At 41.8% G+C, this 18,709-nt stretch overlaps 1 long non-coding RNA gene across 2 annotated transcripts in view; it reads right to left on the reverse strand.

Moving 5' to 3' along the window:
- LOC148774579 (uncharacterized) overlaps positions 1-18,709 on the reverse strand; it is a 61,544-nt gene that overhangs the window by 15,871 nt on the left and 26,964 nt on the right. Inside the window, exons 1-3 of one of the 2 annotated variants that reach the window (XR_016035668.1) lie at positions 17,249-17,756; positions 2,614-2,741; positions 391-532 (exon numbers count right to left, since the gene is read on the reverse strand). This is a non-coding gene — a long non-coding RNA (uncharacterized LOC148774579). Of the gene's footprint in view, positions 1-390; positions 533-2,613; positions 2,742-17,248; positions 17,757-18,709 lie in introns of those variants that run through there. The other variant, XR_016035669.1, reaches the window with a different exon arrangement.

Consider the following 18,709-nt stretch of genomic DNA (forward strand, 5'->3'; position numbering starts at 1 on the left):
CACCCTGTGTCTCGCTTACTTGTCTCTTGCAAACCACCTTCTTCTGTAATCCCACCTCAGTGTAACCCGGCTGGGGCCTGAGATTCCCCCTCATCCACTTAGCTGGGCTCCAGGGCTAGAGTTCTCTAACAACTGATCCACAAAACAGTAAATGGCCTAGAGGAAAGCACTGTCCATCTAAGAAATAATTCTATTTTTTGTAACTAAAAACCAAAAATATGTGGGAAAAAGATGGGAAAGACCCATATCAAGGTATTAACAGTGTTTAAATACACATTTTTCTCCTTATGTTTGTTTCTCTATGCATTCTAAGTTTTCTACAGCAGATATAAAGTATAACTGAACAGCAGACCCCACCTGAAAGTCATTGCATGTAGAGCAAGACCTCACCTTGAAGATGTCAGAGTTGTATTGATGGGACTTCCCTGGTGGTCCAGTGATTAAGACTGTGTCTTCCAGTGATTAAGACTGTGTCTTCCAGCGCATGGAAAGCAGGTTTGATCCATGGTTGGGGAGATAAGAATCCACATGCCTTGCAGCCAAAAAAAAAAAAAAAACATGAAACAAGCAATATTGTAACAAATTCAATTTTAAAAAAGACTTGAAAAACGGTCCAAATTAAAAAAAAAAAAAATCTCTAAAAGGAAAAAGAAAAAAAACTTGTATTGATGGAGATGCTAAACACTGACTACACCAAGGCCATTGCTCCATAACTTTGCGCTGAGCTAACGGTTCCTAGGATAGACAAGACAGAGCAGAGAAGAAAGGCATGAGCTACATGGAATGCAAGACATCATTGCAGAAGGAAAGAGAGAGTGCCCAAAAAAGGAGACCAAAATGAAAATACATATTTCAAACAATCAGGTGGAGAATGGACAAGGAAAAGCAGGTTCATTGCTTTGGTCTGAAAAATGGTGGTGTGGTTGCAGGTAGCCAGGAAGCAGAACAAGAAGCAAGTCTTTTCCATGCATAGAAAGGAAAGCTGAAGTGCTGCCGGGGGAGATGAAGGGATGGAAAGAGTGTTAGGACCACAGAAGGTACAGTTCATAGAAGAGTGAAGTACGTTGAAAGAAAGGACAGTAGTGGAACCACGGTGGAGCAGGAGAAGAAAAGAAAAGTAACCGGAGAACGACATACTGAGGACAGACATATGGGCTGAAATAAAGCCGGCAAGCACACCCAGTTCAGAGCGAGGGAATGTCACCCACTGCTGTCTTATTTATCTTTCAATTCTCCCCAAATCGTACGTTGCCACGGGCCTCCCTAATCACACTCTGCCGGTGGCCTTTCTGTAGGCAAGTGTTCATCTTGTCTATCACTTGGTACCTGTTTCCCTACCACCTTACTCACCTGAAGAATAGATATTTCATTCCTTTTCACTAATTACTTCATTGAATTTTTTATAACTCCAGCAAGACAGGAAGCTCCTGGAGACTGGAACACTGTGATGAGAGATCAGCAATTTTAAGAGGTGTCCACAAGCTTTCTAACACTCTTCAAATCCAGAGAGGGGACTGTGTGCTCTCGCCTTGAATCTGAGCTGACCTGAGTGACTGGTGGACCAGTGATAGATGTGCCTGGGCTAGGACAGGAAAGGACGTTCCAGCCTTTGCCTTGTTCTCTTAGGATGCTGTCTTTGGAACCCTGAGTGTCCAGGAAAGGAGTGTAAGAGCAGTGCTGTCAGGAAGCTCAGGTCACAGGGAATGAACAAGCGCTCCAGCTGACAGTCCCAGCAGAGGACACAGCCAGCATCAACCATCACACCCGTGAGCGAGGCAGTCTCCATGGTCACTCCAGTCTCTGCCATCTCACTCTTCTGGAAGGCTCTTTGAGACCATGAACCCAGCAAACACTCAGAACCATGATGGATAATATAAAATGTCTGTTGTGGTTTTATGTGCGTATATGTCAGGGTGAATCTGTCATGTAGAAACAGGTAACTGGAGCAGGCATTGTTGGTTCTCAACAAAGACATGTTATGTTTCATTGAACAGCAGATAAGGGACGGCAACGTGGTCTTTTGATCTCTTTCTCCCTTTCGGTCTTACTCCCCATTGCTTTCTATTCTACAGTCAGGCTCTCGTGTCTCCTCAGTCGCTCTCTCTTTCCTTCTCTCTCTCCAAATCCACAGTCGTCCCCGTGGGAAAGAGCTCCATCCAGAAAGCCAGGCTTCTCTTCACACCTGTACAAGGCTTTTCCCCTCTTGGAGTGTATCTGTGTGTGTGTGTGTTCCTTGTTCAGTCACATTCGACTCTTGGTGACTTCATGAACTGTTACCCCCCAGTCTCCCCTGTCCTTGGAATTCGCCAGGCAAGCATACTGGAGTGGGTTGCCATTCCCTTCCCCAAGGGATCTTCTGACCCAAGGATTGAAGCCAGGTCTCCTGCATGGCAGGCAGATTCTTTACCGTCTGAGCCACCAGGGAAGCCCTCTTTTGGAGTAAAAGAGCCCAAATTCTTCATTAAAAAAAAAATTGTTCTCCTTTTCCTGTTCTTGCTGACTTTAGTCCTCCTTCCCCGATGATCTTTGAGTCTTGGGTGTACTTTTCAGGTTGTAAAGATAGGGAGCAAGCTACTCTAGCTGTGAGGCTCTTGGTCATAACATTACACACACCTGAAAAGCATGGCTGTTTTGGCCACCTTGGGATCATCCTGTGACTGTCCCACCTGTCCACTGCAGAAGTCCCAGCTCGCTTCCCCAGGCAGTACAGGGGGTCCGCAGGCAGCAGCCACATAGGAAGCCTGGGGAGGAAGACAGCAAGCAGGGTGGTCAGAACCGCCGTGATGAGGATGCTGAGTGCCGCTTCCAAAGAGGTCTCATAGGAGAGATGCTCAGACGTTGCAATCTGGAGATGGCTCACCTGGCCTGGAGAGGCAGTGAGTGGGTCACCTGAACCCTCACCAAACAGCTGAAAAAGAATGGAAGCTGAGAGACAGGCAAAACCAGACCGGAAGATGCCCCCGGCCCTTGTGCGCAAGGCTGTGAGGTCCATCTGCGCCGCCCCCCAGGGAGCAGCCTGTGCCCGGACCTGGAAACACCACCGCGATAATCCCACGTGCGCGCACACTGAGCGAGCCGTGAGGATGCAGGGACGCACCGGGATTCCGGAGGCGCACGGGGCTGCCCAGCAGAGAAAGGAAAAAGCCACCCCCAGGAATGGCAAACACGCTGCTAAAAGGACCACGTGCAGGCTTGGCCCAGCACACCAGCAGCAGGCAAAGTAATATCATCTCAGGTCAAGGAGAAAACCCACAGCCCAAAATAGCCACCCTCCCCAGTTGCCGCTGGGTCTAAAATTATACCATCGAAGATTTATTCCTTTGCACACCTCACTTTCCCTGGGGGCCAGTCTGGGTGGGGGCAGGGACCCAGGCACCCATATGTCTTCACATGAAGGTGTAAAAGGCCTGACAGCTCCGCGGAGTTATGTGGGGGCGGGAAAGGAAGGGAGGCGTTGAAAGGAGTGGAACGAGGCAAAGGAAGTGTTGGTGAGGAATACCAAAAGGAAACTTCTCCTATTTCAGAGTTTTACCCAGAAGGAGGCTAGCTGGCAGCTACATCATAAAACCAAGGCCTGAGCGATTTGCCAGTAAATCTGAACCATGAATGTAAACAATTCAAATCATTCATTCCTTGAAATGCCTTTATAATACATCATTATGCAGAGTTGGACACGCCTCTGCTTCAAATTGCCCAAAGGGTGGTGGGGTAAGGGGTAGGGAATGTTAGGCGGAGGGAGGGGGAACAAATGAAGGGGCAATTAGAAAGTATAACAAGAGGAAACAGAGAAAATGTCAGACTGGCACACAAAAGGAAGCCACAGGCGGGTAATCAGACCATCCTCAATCAAAGTCACCATTTCCGGGGCAAGATGTCCTCCGATATTCAGGCAGGGACTTTGTCTTTACACACCAAAGTTTGATTAACCTGACCCTAGAAGATTAAGCCATAAACAAAATAAAACAAATAATCACTATTGGCAATACACCTCCAGTCTACTGTCCCAACAACAACCAGCCCCATCCTCTTCTATCTTTAAAGTCCTTAAAACATAGACAAGAATGTCAGAAAGGTACCCTCTCCCCCTTTCTTAAGCCACCTCTGGGGCAGAAAGCCACGTGCATGGATGCCGTGGATGAGCGTCAGGTCATGGCAAGACTCCAAATGGGGAACAGGAGAAGGACAAGCGTGAGAGACGAGGAAAGAGCAGAGCGCCGCAAAGGACGGGCTCCTCAAAGAACGGGAGACGCGTTCCCACCATTTGGCCATTTATAAAGGGCTGTCAGTTGACCTGACCTCCAGTCCTCCCAACTCGGTGAAGAATGGAAGTTTTAGTCCTCTTTGTATGAATGAGAACACGGTGAATGAGAGAAATTCAGCGACTTGGCCAAAGTCATACAGTTGGGTATTCAGGGATATGGACAGGTCTTGAAAGCCGAGTCTAACTGATTAAATCTCCTATTCCTTCTACTTTAATAGTATTTGGAGTTACTGAACCCAGGGATTCAAGAAATGTTCCTCCTGGGTCTGTTGGTAATACTCTGATGATTTCTGTAACTAAGATTTCCCTTCTTAGCCTTGATTCATTTTTTCACTCTGCCACAACTGAATCTCAACCAGAGCCAGGCCTTGATCTAGGAGTTGAAATTCACCTACGTGGGGCTATCACATAGATGACTCCTTGATGGTCAATCTCAAATGTCCCCTTTACAGGTGGACATTTGGCCAGGCAACCTCAAGTGGCCCCTGGCATCCTTTCCTAGTAATAATTGTCTAATTTCCCCAGAATGTGTAAGACATCTGAAACGATGTAGATCCTATCTTTATCCACTGTTTTACTGCTTGTCTTCTCTCTCTCTAGAAAATGAGGTCGTTCAGAGCAAGGACCTTCTCTCATTCAAAGCTGTTTCTTCAGCACTTAAAACAGTTCCTGCCCAGAATAGGTGCTTAAAAATATCTGTGCAATAAATGACACTGAAAATCACAAAGCACTTTTTCCAGTGCCTACTATGTGTCCAAAGCAGTATGAGACTGTTTGCCTCAGCCCCAGTCCAAAGGGGCTTAAAATTTAATCAAGATTACATGTGTCTAAATAGAAAGTACATGAAGAAGATGGAATTTTAATAATGGGGGAGAAAGGACCTGGAAGAATTAAAGCTCAATTTGAAATGCCTGTACACTGTACCACTTAATGCAAGAACAAGGGCCATCTTGTGATATTGAAAGGTAACAAATTTAAAATGAATAAAAGGAAACACTTTTTTAAAACAGCATATAATCTACCTGTGGAATTCACTGCCGCAGGATATTATTGAGGCAAATAGTCTAGCAAGATTCAAGAAAGGATTAGACATTTATATGAATAGGAATAATATTGGCAGTTACACTAACTAGGTTAAAAAGTTACAAGGCATGTCCGTCCTGGGCTCCAGGGCATAACTGCTCACCAGCTGGGGTGAGGAAGGAATTTCCCCTTGTGATAGAACATTGAATAATTGGCCAGATGCACAATGGCTGGTATTTTTGCAGCCTTCTGTAACAGAGGTAGAGACCACTGCCCAGGGGAAGTCTCTGCAGAAGTCAGACCAATGACCTCTTACCATGGTTATTTCTGTCTTCCTGTTATACAGTCCTGAATAGAAGGTAGAGAAAACACATAAATTTGGAGGGGATTTGTACCTGAAGATTTTTCAACTTCAGAAAACAGAAAAGGTAAAAATAACCTTCTTCTTTTTGATGATGAAACTATCTCAGAAAACGAAATCATACTCTAGCTGTAATCTTATTAGTGGCATAGCCAACAGCTCTAGGAGGCTACCTGTGCAATTCCAAACCTCAGCAGGAGTCCTGGAAAAATCGTGAATAGGGGCATCATCCATCCATCTTTCACAGCTATTTGACACTACGCCTTCTGCGTGTGCCCTTAACACACATATGTTTAATGAAAGTGCATTTTTTCAGATGTGGGAGGAAAGCTGTTTATAATGCAGTCCACTCACATTGTGACGCTTTTCTCTTTGTTACAGAATCAGTTACACTGCCAGGCACTTCCTTTAATTCTTATAATGCATGCATGTGAGTGCTCTAAGTGGCTTCAATAGTATCCAACTCTTTGCAACCCTACAGACAGTTGCCTGCCATAGATTTCTCCAGGCAAGAACCTTGGAGTGGGTTGCCATGACCTCCTCCAGGATCTTCCCAACCCAGGGATCGAACTTGCATCTCTGACATCTCCTGCAATGGCAGGTGGGTTCTTTACCACTAGTGCCATTTAGGAAGCCCCTTAAAATGCATATTATCAGTTTTTTCTTCATCCTAACGTGGAAAACCAAAAAGGCAGTTGTCAGCCATGCATTGGAATGCAAGTCTCCTTAGTAACATGTGATCACATTAAAGAAAACATCAAAACTAAATTATTCATTATACTAACTTACTTTACAAATCTTAGCTTGCAGGTGTAGACAAGACCCTGAAGAAATGGTATCAGTAAAACATAAAGGGCAATTTTAATTTAAATCCTCAAATCAGAAATGAACCCAAAAGGTTTCAAAGATCTCTAAATAAGAGTAGATAGATATACAATAAAATGTATATATGGTAATACGATGGGATCTTCTTACTCACGGATTCCTCACCTGTGTGTTCACTCAAGTCAAAATTTGATCCACAATTAGATGAATCTGTGGATTCGGTACCCACTGCTAGGGAAGGTTAATTGTACATCATCTTATATAAGGGGTTTGAGCAGCTGCAGATTTTGGTAACCTCAGAAATCCAGGAAACTATCCCAGATGGAGACGGAGAAACAACTATATTAGTGGGTTTTTTTCCCGGAGAGAGAGAATCAGAGATGGACCATAGTTATCATTAGTATTTTCAAATATTTTCTCATGCAAGGTATGTTAAGAATCACTGGTCTAGGACCCACCCTACAGGAAAATTCTCAAGTCACTTTGGACACAGTCTTTTCCATTTGTGTACAAAAGTTGCTCTCATAAGATTTGCTTCCTTACATTCAATCATTAATACTTAGATTCTCTTAGTAGAAAATCAGACACATGGGATCTAATTCCCATCTAGAGGAAACACCTTAAACATTTAAGGGTTGTTTTAGACAGCTGCCTGTCATTTTATTTAGTGTAGGATGAGTCTTTTCAAGTTTGAATGTTTTCTCTTGGTTTACGTTTTCCTATTTACTTTTTCATGTGATTACCATTAAGATTAGGGCTTGCCAAATTTTTGTTTATTGGTGTTGGGTTGTTTTTGATTTGGGTTTTATTTCTCTGTTTTTGGTGGCTGATGTTTGTTTTTTATTTGAAATTAATCACATAGCACAAGGAATTGTATGTTGCAGAAGGTCTGTTGTCAACTAGGATGGGGTTCAAATTTCACCCTAGAAGTGTTACTTCAGATAAACCAATTCCTATGACTCTCTTCCCTCATCTGTAAATTGGAGCTATAATAAATTTGGCTTAATCTGATGAGCAGATTAAAGGAGACAGACTATAAAGCATTTGCCACATTGCCTATCATATATTAAGCAGACAATAAATTTCATCTACTTTATAACTGTGGATATTTTGCCTATATATTTGTAATCATTAAGAATGTATATCCTATTTCAATGTTACTATATCAGCTGCATACCAGTAAATATAAAGAAAATATTTTATATTTCCATTTCCCATATTGGTAGGTTTATATTAGGTTCTAACTATTGTAAGCAATAGTTTGATGAACATCTTCAAGCATTATCTTTTTGGTTCTGAGAACAGACTCCTAGAAGTAAAATTATTTAGTCAAGCGTTGTTAAAAAAAACCAGTGGTTCTTGACACATGTGATCAATTGAGTTTCCAAAAGGGTTTTGCAAATGTACCCCCTCTCAGCCATATAGAAGTGTCAGTTTCACGACCCTTTGGTAAACAACGGGAATTACTATTTACCAGTAACAAAGTGAAAAATAATAATAATAATGAAAAGACTCTGTACAAACCAGCTCTGGTGTTTCCAGATCTAGGAAAATAAATATTCTGTGAATGGTGCAAATTACCATTGCTTCAACAGCAGCAAGTTTCCTTCCAAGTGTTTTCTCAAAGTGTTGTATATAACCTCTCAGAAACTTCTCAGCCCACAGTCACACACCTTGTAGTTTTCAGGCTGAGTGAAGTCACAGAGGGGAAGGAGCAGTTTCCTGGTTTTCCTGCCAGCTGTCCAGTGGTCCCATGAAAACCAGCGATTCAACTGTCACCACTGGCATGAAGGCACTGCATGCAGGACCATTCCCAGAGAAAATGGGACCCGGTGAGACTCATATATAAATATTTTCTTGCAAAGTGGAATACTGGAGAGTGACACAGCCCCATCTGACCACAAAACCTGGAAGGTGTAACCCAAGGAGGCATATCACCTGACCCTTGAAAAGGATAATCTGAGGAGGAACAGTTGGTTTGTGCAGCTTTGCTAGAGACTAAATAATAGCTGGGTTTGTGGGAAGAGAGGAAAGAAAAGAAAGAGAATATTTTGGCCTTTGGTGGCGAGTTATTGCATGTGAGAGCTGAGGGATTGACAATGTCGAAATGGAAATTTTCTTACTCAAGGTGACTAAATAGAGGCTTTTGCTTCCCTTTCCACATCAGTGTCCTGCTGACCCCCTCTTTCTCTTCAAACAAATCTTGAGGAGCCCCAAGTTTCATTTGAAATCTGTGTGGGTATTGCTCTAACAAGAAAACATCTGATCTCCCTGCTCATCCACACCAAACTCTTCAACAAGAAATCTCTTTTAAGATGCTGTCACTTAGGAGGCTAGTTCAGCAGCATCTTCTGGCTCACTCACAATGCAATATTCACAGAAAAAGTACAAATCAGAGTTGGGCTCTTTTGACACTTATAGATGGCGTAGCGTTATTTGTTAAATTCCAGAACCTGGTGTCGCGTAAACAGGCTAAAAGAATTAGTGACTCCAAAGGTGGGGATCATTGGCATGGATGCCTGCACACCTGGATATGAAGTGCACCCAAGCAAGCAACATGGAAGAAGGGATAAAGACTCAGTCTCCCATCAATACTACCTGTGTGACCCTCCACAAACAATGAACCTCTCTGGGCCCTTGTTTCTACTCTGTTAAATGGAGACAGCAACACCTGCCTCGCAGTTATATCAGGAAAGTGCTAGCTCCCAGTATAGGGGAGATCTTTATGTCCACGGGCTTCCCTGGTGACTCAGAGGGTAAAGCGCCTGCCTGCAATGCCGGAGACCTACATCCGATCCACGGGGCCGGAAGATCCTCTGGAGAAGTAAATGGCGGCCCACTCCAGGACTCTTGCCTGGAAAATTCCACGGACAGTGGAGCCTGGTAGGCTACAGTCCATGGGATCACAAAGAGTCACACATGACCGAGCAACTTCACTTTATGTCCACTCACGTGTCCACATGCATATGTGAGTACATGTGTACGGGCACTTGAGTTTTTGAAAATCAATTACTCCTCTCCCTGTTTACAGCTCACAAGGTGAGTTTTGAAAAGTCAGTCAAGAAAGGAAGGAGAGAAACATATTTTCCTCTCCAAGAAAAATCAATTAAATGTCAAATATGAACTGTTCCTGGGAGTAAATTTTTTTAATGGGTTAAAGGCTTGGCCATTACAGACCTCCGATATGTAATTTCTAAGAAAGGATCAGGTAATATTTTTTTTAATTAAGTGGAAGATAAAATGCTAGAACCAGTGGATCCATTCAGAAACCACTTTTTTAGCCATTTTCCGGAGCTTCCCAATTGCATCATGCCTTTTAAGAGTCCTGATTTAATAGCACTTTACTTTAAACCTTCATTTGTGAAAAGCATTGATTTATGACAGGGCTGATTAAAGCAATGCTATCTTAAGCAATAATGATTTCAATTATTGGACCTTCACCAATGGGCATTATTCTGACTTACTCTCCATTCTTTCCCCATTTTTATTCACTGTAAGAGAATAGATGTAATTTTGAAAAGTTCTGCACAAATGTAATATCAGAAAGAAAGGTATAGACAGATGGACTGCTGTACCCTTTTGGATGACGTGAGGGTATTGCATTTGAATATGCTTTGACAAACTAGAGCCCCAGTAGGCTCCTATCCAATACCATGAGGATTATCCAGAACTCCAATACCACTCTAATGCCCATTGAAAGTCATAGCAATGAACGTAGTAAAGACCAACCCTCCAAGTCTAGTACCTAGAAGAGCACCTTCTCTTTTCAAGGACCTGGAGAAAACAGATAAGCCCACACTCAGATCTTTAACTCCGTTTGAAACTAGCAGTGATGCAAAGCAGACCAAAGATTCCCTCCTGATCTGAAAGCCTGTCCCGTGGACCAGGCTGGTAAATTAAAAAGTGAAATTGGCCTGGAGTCATATGCTGGGGAATGGTGGCAACTTGGAAGGAACCCTGAGTAATGGGGGCAGCTGCTCCTGTGCCTCAGCTAAGTGTCACCACGTGCAGCTGTGGCCCAAAGCCTGCCACATCTCAGGTGTCAAAAGAATCCAGAAACCCACACTGCTATGTGAAGCTGAAGTTTCTCCCTTTCTGAAGGTTAGACAAGCACTGGCCAAATTGAGCCCAGAGGCCAACTCTGCTCAGATTCCCAGTGGGTGTACAAGTGGTCAGTACATCTAGTTACTGGCAGGGGGGGGTGGGGGGGATATGCCACACCTTTCAAAAATTAACAGTGTTTTTTCCCACTATTTCACAAACATTTAATGGAAATATGTGTGAAGAAAGTCAGTCATGTCTGACTCTTTGCCACCCCATGGACTATACAGTCCATGGAATTCTCCAGGCCAGAATACTGGAGTGGGTAGCCTTTCCCTTCTCCAGAGGATCTTCCCAACCCAGGGATTGAACCCAGATCTCCCACATTGCAGGAGAATTCTTTACCAGCTGAGCCACAAGGGAAGCCTGGGTACTAGGAAGCAAAAAGAGAACAGTACCTTTTATCTGCCATCAAGGAACTGACAATCTAGCATTTATGTATAGGAACTATGGCGGGCTTCCCTGGTGGCTCAGCTGGTAAAGAATTCACCTGCAATACAGGAGACCCTGGTTAGATTCCTGGGTTGGGAAGATCCCCTGGAGAAGGAATAGGCTAACCACTCCAGTATTGTTGGGCTTCCCTGGTGGCTCAGCTGGTAAAGAATCTGCCTGCAATGCAGGAGACCTGAGCTCAGTCCCTGGGTTGGGAAGATCCCCTGAAGAAAGCAATAGCTACCCACTCCAGTGTTCTGGCCTGAAGAATTCCATGGACTGTCCAGTCACGAAGAGTCAGACACCACTGAACGACTTTCACTTTCACTTTTCATGGAGGATTTAGGGTTTAAAATTTTGAGAAGAAATAACCTAACATTGGGGCTCAATCTGTCACATTCCTTTTCTGTATTTGGCGCCCATGTTATCTTTTAATTAAGTTAGTTTGTCCCTACATTCTGCTTTGAAGCTCTCTTTGAATTTGAGGACTACTGCCAGGATTTCTAAAGTCCATGTTGGGTGCCTTCCTATTAAAACCCCAACAGTGATTGGAAGGGAAAATTCCAATTGTACCTTGACAATTCATTTCCATCAAATCAGCTTTACAGATTTCTTAGTTTGGTGAGGTTAACTGGACGCTTGTATCATTTGAATCTAGCTAGTCTATGCTGCTATAGTTTTTATGAGAGCTGACCAGCAGATGCTTTATGTATTAATCCCTCTGGAAAATCACCTCAATAACTTTTTTAACTTTTGGTGGGGGGAGGGGGGAATTATAGAAATCCCAAGACACAAATGAAAGCATTTGGGTCCAACCACTAGAATTTTTTCAGTTTCACATTTGAAAAATGATGCGCTTAATTGCTTTACAGAAGAAAATCAGATCAAAGTTAAGATTCTTCTCTTTAAACTTTGTAATTATTTTTCAGACTCCTACTTGAAATGCCTTAAAGTACTTCCACTGTAATGTATATGGCTTTTCCCCTCTTTCTTTTGAATTTGCTTTGACTTTGCTGGGTTGCCTTCCATCGCCCTCTTTGATGGCACAGCCTGAAAGGAAAGTCCTCAAACATCACCATCACCGGCATGATACAGAAACACAAAACCGGTGGGGCATGGTGCTAAGAGCTGGGCACTGCACAGATTTAAAAACAGCATTTGATACACTCTGAAGCTCAAAAACAGGCAATTACGGGACGTGTCATTTCCTTGTTTGTTTAGAATTCTCAGTCAACCCTTTGCCTACAGATCCCCTTTCCATCCTCTCTCAGCCTGTCCCCTAGCAAGGTTGTGTACAGCTCCTCAGGGGGCACTGAATCACAGCGGGGGCATGCTCTGCCGGCTGTGGGTGCCAGATGCAGGGGCACATCTGACCCTTCGCACTGTTTAACACAGCAAGCAATTCTTACAAGGCCACTGACTTTCTCAGTTGAAGCTACTTTGCTGACTCATCTCCAAACATGTTATGTGACGGATGAAGAGACTGAGAGAGGAGCTGACTTCTCCGGGTCACATGCTCAGCACTTAGGACTTCCTTAGAGTGTTTCCCTCTCTGCAACTCAGAGTCATAGTACTGTAGGAACCACGGCTCAAACAGAAATTTACTTTGGCCTCACAATAAAAACTAACATACGATAAAAGTGTGGATGGGCTCCGTTTTGTGCCAAGAGCTTGCTCATCAAAGACAGAGACTCAGCAATGAGTGGGAAGCACTCTAATCCTGATCCAATCACCTGTTGATAATCCATCCTCCCTGAGTTGATGCCCAGACAGATCACTGACTGATCGTTGCCTAGACTGTACGTGGAGGAACCTTAGAAATTTCTTCCCAACTTTTGTTTTACAGAGGAGGAAATCGAGGCCCCTAAAAACCTTAAAAGCTAATTCACCCCAGAGGCAGATCTAGAACCCACGATGCTGATCACTGAGCTGTGTTCACTTCCATGCCTCCACCTAATTCTGATTGCAACCTAACAGGGGAACCCAACCTGTCACATGGATTACCCATATCTCCTCCGTCATCCTGAGGTAAGTTAGTTGGTCCCTGTGCTCTGCTTTGAAGCTTGTGTTTTAATTTGAGAACTAGTCCTATGAGTACTAAAAGTTCATATAAGGGACACTCCATTAAAATCCCCAACAATCAGACAGTAGTCCCGGGACCCAGAGTTTAGCATGCAGTGACTGGCACAGTATACACATGGGCCCCAAGGAACAGCGATTGGGGAAGTCTCAGGAAAGAGGAGCAGATGATGAATGGAATCTCCATTCCCGGCTCTTGGGTCCTGCCAAGGTCTGGGCTAAAACATGGAAACTGACAAGTACACAGAACAGCATATACCCATGCTGCTGCTGCTGCTTCTAAGTCGCTTCTGTCTCTGACTTTTTCAAGACAAACACAGAGAAGTGGAATAATAAAGACTGAGATTCTGAGGTTAGTGTCTGCCCCTTTATTAGACTAGTGGGTTTCTAAGGCTTCCTACAGATATATTTAAAATAGTAGCTGCAGTTTATATATCTTTTCAGTGACCTTGTAAATCAACAGTATTCAGTAATCTTAGCTGAAACTATAAATGGCTGCTGGACCCATTACAGAAGAAGTAAGTTAGATCTTCTATTTTTTTAAATGTGGTCTTCCAGGAAGCTGCCTCTGGACATAAGTACAGAAAATTAACACAATAAGTAAAGCATTATAGAACAGCTATTAACTGATTACACTAATAAAAACCAAATGGGGGCCTTAATGCTGCTTCTCTGGGAGAGAGGGACAGATAAAATAAACAACAGGAAAAGAATATGGAGTAAAGGAAATTGATTTTAAACAATAATAATACAGAAACCTCCCACCACGTAAAAAAAAAAAAAAAATCAGATCTCTAGCTTCACTTTGGGAAAGATAGAAGAAAGTTTTCACTTTTGGCAAGGCTTAAGTTTGATACTAATAAGTATGTTCTCTAGGCTAACAAAGTGGAAAAATGAAGGCATGCTGACAAGGAAGTCCTTAAATGCCAGGCACATGGCTACAAGGACTATCTACTGTATTATCAAAATGAGGAGCCCTTCTGGTACCCCTTAGTGGAAGAGGAAATCTAAACATTTGGAGCCCCTGCTTCATCAAGGTGGGATGAAAGGTTGATTCCAGTGATGTTTGGCATTCACAGCAAAGACCACGCCAGACAGAAGAGAAGAAATAAGTAACAGTGTCTGTGTCCTTGGGAGGTGGTGGTGGGCAGACACTGTTTAAGAAAGGCACCCTAGGTAAGCACCGACTGTTAGCTAAATCCTAAAGTCCTTGAGTGGACTTGGGGTTAACTATGTTAAAATTTATAGTAAAGAAGGGTATCTTCTTCCCATCTTATTACCTATAATGTGGCCCAAATCCTTCCCTTCAAACCGAGCCAGAAGCCAACAGTTTGTCTCAGGAGGTGCCCACTAGTTGCCAAGTGTCCTCCAAAATGCCTTACACATGTGGTCTCTCATTCCCGAATTACGTTTGCAAGGCAGGTGATGGCACAAAATGAGAGTTGAAGAAATGAAGACTCAGGTGATTCAGAGACCAGCTCCATCCCCATCTTACAGGGACTCACCCTTCGTGCTCCCCATAGGCAACCCCTGGCAAGATCCCGAACTATCTATCACTCTTGCTCCATCCCTCACTTATTTTCACACACTGTTCTAACCAGTGGAACCCAGGGAGCCAAGCCTTTTTGCATGGCATATGCAAAATCCAGGTTATTTTTGCTTTACACTGGCAAAAAGTCAGCAAATTCAAATGAAATTATAATTTCTATGTGAGAAAATAGTTTAGCATTTTCTTAAAATGCAAACTTAAAAAAATAATTCTTACACAAGACTTTAACTTCTAAGTTGGCAGAAAATAGCCTGGCAGTTTCATGGGAGGCCCTAAGTAAAACAGTAGTGGTTTAGATGTGTTGGTCTGAGAATTGAAGGTGAACTTTCCCACAGTGAAATGTGGGTGTTTAGACTAGGTAGATAAGTGATGAGGCTGTCTATATAGAGATAAAACACTTGTGTACTGACTTGTGTAAGACTTGTTCGGTGCTGAGCGGAGAGGGCTGGGAGATATACAGTGAGACTAGTGGACAGAAGGTTCAGGAAGGGAGATCGAAATTTGAAGCGTTGAACACATTCTAAAAGCCAAAGTCCCTCCAAAATACATTATATTCAGGCCATTATACATGGTAGTAAAATACTGTACGCATTCTGAATAAAGAATAATTTAAATACTGTGGGAGTTGACTCTTTTGTAAAAAGATTGGGAAAATGAAGAAATTAAATAATTTGAAGGGAAGGGACAAAATTATTATCTGCGGATGATAGTATTTACTTAGATGGCTCAGAAGAATCCATTGGCAAATTTTTTTGAATAAGAAACCAGTAAATTAGGAAAATACAAAATAAAAATGCATAAGTAAATCATTTTCCTGAGAAAACAGTTACAGGATTTAACAGAGAAATTGTATTCACAATAGCAGTGAATAAATCTGACAGCATGCACATTGAAAAGTACACGAAGAAACTACAATTTTAACAGGAATTCACATGAAAAAAATAAATGAGAAGGCATGCTTTACTTCTAAATAAGAAAACTCAGTATTAAAGACTTCAAATCCTCACACACTGATGTATCAATTGTCTTTCTTACATTTTGAACTTGATGAGTTCTTATGGGATAACAAATAGGGAGGCATAACCCAGAAAACTAATTGTAAAGAAGAAGAAAAAAAAAAAAAAGAACTTGCATCACTAGATATGAAAGCATATCCTTAAATTGTGATTAAAAAAAAAAAAAGGAGGGTCTTGGTAAAAGAAGTGATAAAGACAGAAAGATAATGAATAAAATGCTAAAATACAGAAATAGGTCCAGTAAATAGCAACATTTAGATCAGTAAGGAAATAGATTCTTATCACACAGACCAAATATATGAGAGATTTAAGTGTTTTTTTTTTCTTTTAAATAATAAGAGCCACAAAAATACTAGTAGAAAATACAGGTTAATATTTCTCTGACCCTGAGATGTGCAAGGCCTATCTAAGCACAAAAGCAGAGGAAGACTAAATGAAAATAGTTGTGTATTTAAATTGATAAACATATACATTAAAAATCCATTAACAGTTTAAAAAATCGAGTGACAAAATGGAGAAATGTTTGCAATGGGCAAGAGTGAAAGGGTTAATAAAAGCACTATGCAAAGAACTTTTACATCTTAACATGCAAAGATCTAACACCATTAAAAAAATTAAATACAACTTTTCCAATTTTAAATAAATAGAAATTAAAATAATAGGCAAATAACATGCACACGAAACAAGACAGCCAATAAACATGAAGTTAGCATCACAAATAAGCAAGGAAATAGGGATCATAGTAGGTTCTAAGTTTCTTGTCTCAGTTTGGGAAGAATTAATTATGGTTTATGAGTTCTGGATTCTCTTTCATGGCAGGTGGGAATATAAACTGGCATAAATACTTCAGAGGGCATCTCTGCAAATTATAGCATCCCCAAAAAAGGTTTTGACCCAGGAATTTCACTCACAGTTATTTCCAGAGTGAACAGAGATGCACACAAACATTTTAAAATGCAAAAATGTACAGTGTTCCATGAATATCTAACTAGAGGTCAAATGAATTCACCATCAAATAAGGAATTATGATGCCAACATAAAAATCGTGTTTTATAATAGTTTTAATAACCCTTGCAAAGATCTCTTAGTCAAATAGGAAAACCAGATTCCAAAACAGTGGATGACACCAGGGCCTCAGTTGTACTTTTCCAACATACGAATATATGCATGCAAGAAAGCAGAGGAAAATTATGAGAAAATGTGTATCCACGTGCTGACAATGATTATACACAAGTGGTGGGACTAGAAGAATTATTGACTTCTTGCTTTTCCGTGATTTCCAAATGTTCTGCGATGAACATGTGTCTATTTTATTTATTTATTTATTTTTAATTGGCCACGCTGCTCTGCTTGTGGGATCCTAGTTGCCCAGTCAGGGATCCACCAAGGGCCCCTGCATTAGAAGCGCGGAGTTCTAACCACTGGACCACCACGGAATTCCAGGATGTGTGTTATTTTTTGCATTCAAGAAAAACATGGTTTCATGTGTGTGTTTTAAATTCTAGCTGGCTGGAAGCATGGAGGTGTGAGGTAGGCTGCCCAGAAAGGATGCTGCAGGAGAAGAAAGGGAACTTCTCAACACCGTGAGTCCACGCCCTTACCTTATCCTGGCTTTTTTTGCTCTTCTCAAGAGTTTGCAGCTTCCAGCACCATTTCACATGCTTCTCCTGTGAGTGACAGAGCAGAGTGTCCCAACAATACTTCATGCATTTTGTGTCAGGGGCCTGTGGGTCAGCAAGGTTATTAATAAGCATCGCCTCTTGTTCTAATTTGGGTCCCTTCTCTCTCCCTGCCCTGCTTTTCCTTTCACTTCTCTCTCTGTCTGACCCTTTTCCCCTTCTCCCTGATCTCAGGCATTCGGCCTTCATTTTAGCTCGACTTCTGGCACTCATCCCATATCGCGTTTCTGATGTATTTGCTGGTCCTGCAAAGTTTTCACAGGGAATTTTATTTTTGAGGAAATGCTTCGTGTCCTAAATCCATTCGTCGCAGGCTGATGCGATGCTCTGACCTGACCTGCCTGAGACGGATGGCAGGGATCAGTCAGATGGAGGCAAATGTGCATGAACGGGGGACAGACCTGGTTTTTTAAAAAGAATTTCTGTTAAACAAAATTTACTAACCACAAAGTTTAGCCAGATTGAAGAGGCCACTATTACAATCGGGTCCGCATGAAAGGAGGAAGGCAGAAGGCAGGTTAATTTTATCATTATTTTTCTATTTTCTTTGATGAGACAAAGAGAATTTAAAGAACTTATCATGTATATTTAGATGTGTGTATATCCATTTTATTTTCCATTTACAGCCTGATTTACGACCTCAGCTTATATTTAGAGTAAAGCTTGCTGTATTTCTGCTGATTTTCTTACACAAATAGAATTGGTTGCATGGTCACCACCACCACCAAATTTTTACATACAAGCTCTTCAAATCCCCTGAACGTGGTGCAAATTCAATTTTTCTTTTCACTTTCAACATTTCTAACTGCAGAACTTCAAACCAGAGGTAACTGAAAAAAGTCCGTTCCCACACACACACTTGCATGTGCTCTCTCCAAATTTATTAAATTTTAGTTGTTACTTTCTTCTAATAAACATGATCTTGCATCTCTCATCAGAGCCTTCAGAGAGTTAAATGTGCCAATGGGACTTACTTAACAATGGTAGAGCAATATTTTTATATCGGAAAACGTAAAAAGAAATGTATGATTTTTTTCCTGAATTACTCATACTTTGCAAATTTAACCTAGTGCCCTTCTTCCTATTCAAGAATGCATTCTTATAAAAATCTGACCAAGACCACCTTTTTTAGAATGAATGGAAGTCTTTTAGAGTGATGTAATTTTTTAACACATGATCAACATGATTAATTCTACTCTGAACTAGGGTCCTCATATTGAAAAAGATGAAAAGAAAAAAAATGAAGCAATGATAAGAAAACTAAATTTATCCAGGAGAAAGATAGTTTTCTATACCTAAACTTATTATCATGAAACATACTAGTTTTCCTGCATTAATGGAATTGCACCTGTTTGTTCTTTCCCAAACTGAGACAATATACAT

Source organism: Moschus berezovskii, chromosome 21 (assembly GCF_049115385.1).
Source record: "Moschus berezovskii isolate FMDL1 chromosome 21, NW_MosBer_1.0, whole genome shotgun sequence".
In the NCBI taxonomy this organism is placed as follows: Eukaryota; Metazoa; Chordata; class Mammalia; order Artiodactyla; family Moschidae; genus Moschus; species Moschus berezovskii.